The sequence below is a fragment of the Lutjanus erythropterus genome, chromosome 5 (assembly GCF_056507025.1).
Source record: "Lutjanus erythropterus isolate fLutEry1 chromosome 5, fLutEry1.hap2, whole genome shotgun sequence".
NCBI lineage: Eukaryota > Metazoa > Chordata > Actinopteri > Lutjaniformes > Lutjanidae > Lutjanus > Lutjanus erythropterus.
In genome coordinates this window covers 40,218,799-40,225,710 of record NC_139321.1, presented here as the reverse complement: position 1 = coordinate 40,225,710, position 6,912 = coordinate 40,218,799, and the positions used below count along the sequence as shown (strand labels likewise).

Below are 6,912 nucleotides of genomic sequence, written 5' to 3'. Positions count from 1 at the left end.
GTGCCGCCTTCAAAATAAGAGTCCTCAATTTCCGTCTCTGCCTGCAGGTTGACAGTCGCATCAAAATATGAAAAGTTTATCGATCTTCATAGGAACTGGAGAAAATTGTATGATCTTCTAGAATCGTTCCATCATGCATATTTTTGTTGATTTATTTTTTAAAAACATAAATATAGTAATTAGGGCTTTCAAGTTTGATTTAAAATGAATTTTTGATTCATTAATTCTAAAAAAATTATAACACAAATGCAAAATGAAAATAAACACATATAATATTTGCATAACTGTTATGGCCACACTGTTGCGTGGACTATTTCCCCTTATCAATATGCAAAAGTACAATTGATATGTGTTATTTCATGGAAAGTATTAAAAACTATTTTAGGATAGGATTTTTTTTTTGTGCCTGTTTCTTGTCATATAATAACAGTTGATTTACCACAAAATCATCATATCTATGTTCAAAATTCAATTAATATTTAACTTATAAACCTAAAAACCATCAATAAACATAATCAAATTTAATGAAATACTTTTTTTCATATTTATTTTTAGGGAGTTTGAAGGCAGCACACTGGAAAAATAACTGATGATTCAGCTGCAAACAAAATCAAAGCAAAATCAGAATGCTAAGTGTAGATCGTCTGGCCAAATGTTTGTTCTGTTTGTCCCTTGCGAGCTACCATACTTGTAGTTCTGTTTTACAGTCAGCCAATCAGAATGCTTGTTGTACTGGCAGTTCAGTGAGTTGGGAAGACGTGGTTTGTTTTTATAATGTCTACCTGGTTAGCTATGTGGCAGCTAACAATAAATCCTGCAGTTCTGTCATACGTTGGAGTGATTAATGACTCTCACACACATACAGAAGGACTAATTTCTACACTAAGTTTTATATTTAATTTGCACTCAAAATAAAATAAAAATTACAAATCAATCTTGAATCTTTTTTAATATCCACGACATACACAGTGAACCAGAGCAGTCTGTAGGGGGCGTTGCTCTGCTGGTGTCTTTAAAGACAACACATGTCCTCAAGCAGGATTCACTGAGTTGAACTTCAATCTTAGCAGGTCATCCTCTTGAGTGTCTCTCTGCATCAACTTCAGCTCAAAACCAACCCAAGGACTGAACCTGGTTCCTCAGAACTTGAAAACAGTGATCTACCTTCCTAAGTCAATGAATCAGAGATACCAGAGATGTCTGAATAGGCAGCTGACCTCTGTTTCTTAGAGCTTTTCACTCTTTCCATTGAACACTGGTCTAAAAAAACAAGGATTGAACCTGGGTCCTCAAAACTTATAAGCAGTGATCTAACTTCCTAAGTCAATGAATCAGAGATACATGAAGACTCTTTCTTAGAGCTTTGGAAACAGAAACGGCTCTCAAGCCAAGGATAAAACCAGGGTCCTCTAACTTTGAAGTAGTGATCTATCTACCTAAGGCAATGAATCACAGATACCCCAAACCTCTTTCTGAGAGCCTTTCAATCTTTCTGTTGTATTGATGAAAACTGGGGCCTCAAAACCACTGAGTGGTGATTTTACTTCTTAAGCCAATTAACCAGAGACACTGGCAAACTCTTTCTTAGAGTGTTTTACTCTTTCCTTTGGAAACAGGTCTCAAAATCAAACCGAGGATTAAACCTGGGTCCTGAAAGTCCAAACATTGATCTAACTTCTGAAGGCAATGAATCAGAGAATCCCCCAAATAGAGACATGCAATAGATTTTTATAACTTTTATTAAATGTTTGATCTGTGATAAAATATCTGGACGACATCAAACATGTTACATTCAGAATAGTTCAGTCACAGCTGCAGAGACCACTTCATATGTAGGACAGCTGAGTGAGCGGAGCTGCAGGTCAGAATCACTTCATGTGAAAGCAAAGTCAAATCCATATTGCTGATTTCATCTTGCAATCATTGCATTTCTATTGATAATTCTCTCTTCAGATTTTGCAGTTTTTAGGTGCAGTTTTGTGCTTCTTTTTAATCACTTCTTTGAAATAATTTCAATCAAAGTGAATGAACTGATCTCAACCTGTAGAATAAAAGTGTTTCCCACTGCACTACATTTGGATTGTTGATATGAACATGTTGAGTGCATGAGCCAGTTTGTCTGAACAGAAACAACACCCAAACTTCCAACATGCTACAAGCACACAAAAACCTCTGGAAAAACTACACATCTGCACAACTTTTTAAGTATGACAGATTCGTCTGCTCATTACAGAGAAAAAAAAGAAAGAAAGAAAAACAATCTCGTCTGCATTATAAAGCTCCTTCAGTTTTTGTTTTTAGTGTTTCGGGTCTGAGCTGTTTGTATATGACATCCTCATCCCAGACAGATTCTTTCTGACAGGAAACTGCTGTTATATTAGCCAGATATATCTCTCAGAGACAAAATCTGTCATTTTAACTTGCAGAACATCATTGTCACTCATCTGTGGAAAATAAGGGTGTGCTATGACTTTTGGTAACGATTTGCTAAACCGTTTCGAAGAAAATCACAACAGAAACAGCTGGAGTTGGAAAGGTACCTTGTCTCAATTTTTGCCATTTTTTGATGTATTTAAAATTGAATGTTCCGTTGCACACAGATGATTGGCTGAATAGACCAAAGGCAGTTAGGGCCTCTCAGTATTCACATTTGAATCTGCTGTTACACACAGACGATTGGTCAATTTCACCAGCCTGAGCTCTTAGCAGTTAAAAGCTCATATAGAGACAATTACACCTGAAGCAGCTCAAGGTGTGAAATTAACAGTTTAAAAAGACTGTCTGTCTGTCTGTTGCTCTGCATGCCTGTCTGTGTCTCTCTGTCTGTCTGCCTTTCTGTGTCCAACTTGGACATTTTAGACTGCAGTCTTTTTTAACTGTTAATAAATTTGAACTTTGAGCTGTTTCATGTAAGGTTCTTTCCTTCTTTCTTTCTATCAGCTTTCTAATAAACATTCAAATTTTCTGCATAATTCTAATATTATTGTATTTTCATGGCAGCAATCCACTGTGGCTTCAGTCTGCCTAGAAACATTCAAAAATTCCACATAATTCAAACATCATTATATTCAGTGTGGTGTCAGCCTTTCAACAAACATTCAAATATTCCACATGATTCAAATATTGATATATTATCATATTATCATGGCCATCAGCTATCATCTGATATCTGAACAGCTATCAGCTGTTATCATCAGCTTTTTAACTAATATTCAAATATTCTACATAATTCAAATATTATTATATTATCATGGCAGCTATTCAGTGTGGCTTCAGCTTTTTAAGAAACATTCAAATGTTCCATGTGATTCAAACATTTTTCTATTATCATGGTAGCAATTCAGTGTAGCGTCAGCCTTTCAACAAACATTCAAACATTCAAATCATTTTTCAATTTTTTTTTCAAATCAACTTTATTGTACTCAAGGCAGCATTGCAGTTCAGCTTCAGCTTGCAGCATTCACACCCGCAATTTCTTCAGAAATTGCTTCTCTAGTTAATAAATGTTTTGGGCATAAGGTAGTTCTGCTGTTGCTGAGACCACAGGAATATCTTGAGTAAAAATATATATATTTGCTTTTAATTGGGTTTCAGCCTCTGTAGGCTTTTACTTTTATTTTATTTTATTTCACTTTTATTTTATGCTTTCAGTGCAGGCATACTGGGGGAGATACTAGCTGAAACTTCTATATATCATCTCTTGCCTGTATTGAATAATGACAAAACTTAAAGGGATGGTTCACATAAACATGAAACTTCAGTCATTATCTACTCACCTCATGCTGATTGAAGGACAGGTTTAGTTTTTTAGTTCACAAAACACTGCTGGAGTTTCACAGGAAAACAGTGTTGCAGAATCTCCCAAACAATGGAAGTGAATGGTGACCAGTTTTCAAACTTTAAAAATTAAATAAATAAAAAAAATAGAATAAAAATATAAAAAGCCTCCATACTGCATGTCTGGTATAAGTCTCCTAAAGCTCATCATGCCACTTTGATTGAAAAAAAAAAATAGCAGTTTGAATATTTCTTCATCACTTCAGCATTAATACCTCCATCCTAAAAGGAACCGTTGCCAGCTACTGAGGGCCGCTGTTTAACGCTGTCAATCCAATTATCTGTGCTGTCACTATTATCAAGCAACAGCAGACACGGTGTGTAGAAGGGAACCCCAGATCTGCAAGATCTCATGAGACTGAAGATTTTACCAGAAACCATAAAAAATGCTACCAATACCGATGGAGTACATCATTTGATACCTTCTCGGAAAGGTTCTTCTTTACAAACAACGCTCGTGGTGATTGGCTACGAGCAAAACTGTATGAATAGCAACTTTTTTTAAGATTTGGGTACCAAAAGTAGGCTGCTGAATGCAGGTATCGTTTGACTGGAGAAGTTTTGTTACTACTCAGTTCTTGGTATTGAGTACCGATACCCAACTATATATGGACTATATATTAAATAGGTTGAAATCCTATTTAATATAAGACCTATGGTTGATGTGATTTGTTTCCCCTCTGCTTCCTTCTCCCCAGACTCCCTCAGCAGGAACACTGCAGGAGCTCTGCAGGAGAGCAATATGCACACTAAACTGAAAACTGACAATAACAAGTGACAACGACTCCTCCACTCTAAGTTGATCAGCTGTTTATAACTGTCAGTTGTCCGCCTATCTAAAGTTAAGCTCGCTATCCAGACAACGAAAACCCATTGCTCTGACACTGGAGTTCAATGGCTGACTGTCTCACTGCCTGCCATTAATATATCACTCAGTGAAACCGTTATAACCATCTCCTCCTTCTAAAAGATTATTAAGGCTTTCTTATGGCTCATAAACAGACACTAACTCATGCAATGCACATTTGGCATTGATTTGAACTCTAAGTAATGTGAAACAGGTAAACAAAAACAGCCTGGAGTTTAAATTTCAAACAGGGACACCACAGCTGTAGTGTTGTTGTCAGAGAAGCAAGTAATTCAACTTAATGTTTCCTTAATCTCTGATGACAAATCATGGTCATTTTATAATTTATAATAAGTAAATATTACTTCTTTTTCTGTTAAATGATTCATTTATTGTGGGTGAGTTGTCCAAGTTACTGGTTTAAGTGGTTTTACACCATCACTGGGTGTATTTTTTAAAAACATATTCCCATTTAAAAATGTAAAAATGCTTCACAAAGACCTGTTGTGTCTGTTTTTGTTGTTGTGAATCTGTCGCCATATGCTTTCTTGCCTTCGCTCCTGTCTTGGAGGAACAGAGTGGAGGCTGTGAGGTAATAGTGCGCAGGAGGGGGTGGTGGTGGAGACACACACGCAGACACACACACAAACAGAGAGAAAGGGAGAGAGAGAGAGAGAGAGAGAGAGAGAGAGAGAGAGAGAGGATATAGGACAGGCATCAAACGGAGGTTTGGCTGCAGACTGGTCTGGTCGGGATCCCTTTCGCCGCCTCGGTCGCATCACACGCAGCAGGTCAGTGAAACCAAACGCGCCGTGCGCCAAAATATCACAGAAACCGTGTTGGGAAGGGGCAGCAGGGGATGCTGGTTATTATTTATTGTTGTTTGTGTGTTCCTTTGGTTGGGTCTGAATTGCATTTGTGCTGCAGCTCGGATGATTTCAGCGGCGTGAAGATGGAGAGTGCGAGAGAGGGTGCGCACAGGTTTTAGGCGTGAACTGCTGGTGTGTGTCTGCCTGTGCGAGCGCTTGTGCAGATAAACAGATCCAGACGGGCTGCAGGTATCCGGCAGCTTCACCTGGCTGAATGCTTTCATGCAACACGCGGAAACGGCGGAGAGGAGCCGCTTTGTGTGCAGAAAACCACGGTTTGATGTTTCAGTTTTGTTTAGTTGAACCAGAAGGCGTGCTGCGGATGATACCCCCCTTTCCTCCATCCCTTCACATCTCCCTCCTCCTGCTCGGTGTTACATATCTTCTCCCCCAGGTGAAGGTGCCTATTTCAGCGCCATATCTCGCCTGTAGGTGCGAATTGTGAGACAAGGGGGAGGAAGGAGAGGAGGAGAAGGAGGAGGAGGATGCAGCTGGGAATCATTGATGAGGATGAGGCAGAGCCCGCGCTGCTGAATGAGGAGGGCCTGGCCGGCTCCGGTCCTCCGCAGTGCCGTCACCAGCACCGAGCAGCAGCAGCATCACTCTGCTGGTGATGGCTGGTGGAGAGAGAGGCTGAATTATTTATAGTTGCCAGTGCATTGATTAGCTTTATGTAATGCACCGGCAGCAGCAGCAGCAGCAGTGTGAGTGTGTTTATGGGAGAGGGGCGGTGTTTGTGCATCACTGTGTCAAATGAAAGGTGTGTGCCTCCGTGCATGTGCCTGGACGTGCACACGCTTGTCTGATGGTGTGTGTGAATGGGCGTGAGATACAAGCGTCTTCCCTTTAGCCAATCACATGCAGAGAAACTGAATTATAGTAGCAAACCTGTAAAACAGCTTCGCTGCACATTTAAAGGAAAATTACACAAAATAATCTACTTTGGAGGCCTATTTTGGAGTCTCGTCTTCCTGCTGCCCCGTGTGTACAATGTGGCAGCATGACCAGATATTTCCAGCATCTTCAGTAAAGTTTAATGTTTCAGTGATTCAAAACATTAAAGGAGAAATATGTAATGATGACCATGAAAATGACCATGATATGACATCAGCAATTAAGGAAACATGCTGAGGTGAAATACTCGCTTCTCCAACAAACCTACAGTTGCGTGCATTCCTGTGGAATTTCCATCCAGGTGCAGAATGTCTGTTTTAGTTTTTTTGATTTGTGAGTTCAAATTATTGTTGAATGTTTGCAGAATGTCTGTTTGTGAGTTGTAAGAAGATATTAATAATAATCTTTTCGAAGGTGTAGATTTTTATAATAGTTAAATTCAGTAATACATCAGTGGAGTCTGGC

General features: G+C 39.0%; 1 protein-coding gene across 1 annotated transcript in view; it reads left to right on the top strand.

Annotated features, from left to right (window-relative positions):
• The first annotated feature begins 5,361 nt into the window (after positions 1 to 5,361).
• cplx2b (complexin 2b) overlaps positions 5,362 to 6,912 on the top strand; it is a 78,086-nt gene continuing 76,535 nt past the window's right edge. The window contains exon 1 of the mRNA XM_084719807.1: positions 5,362 to 5,475. The gene's annotated coding sequence lies outside the window, so the exon portion shown is untranslated. The remainder of the gene's footprint in view (positions 5,476 to 6,912) is intronic.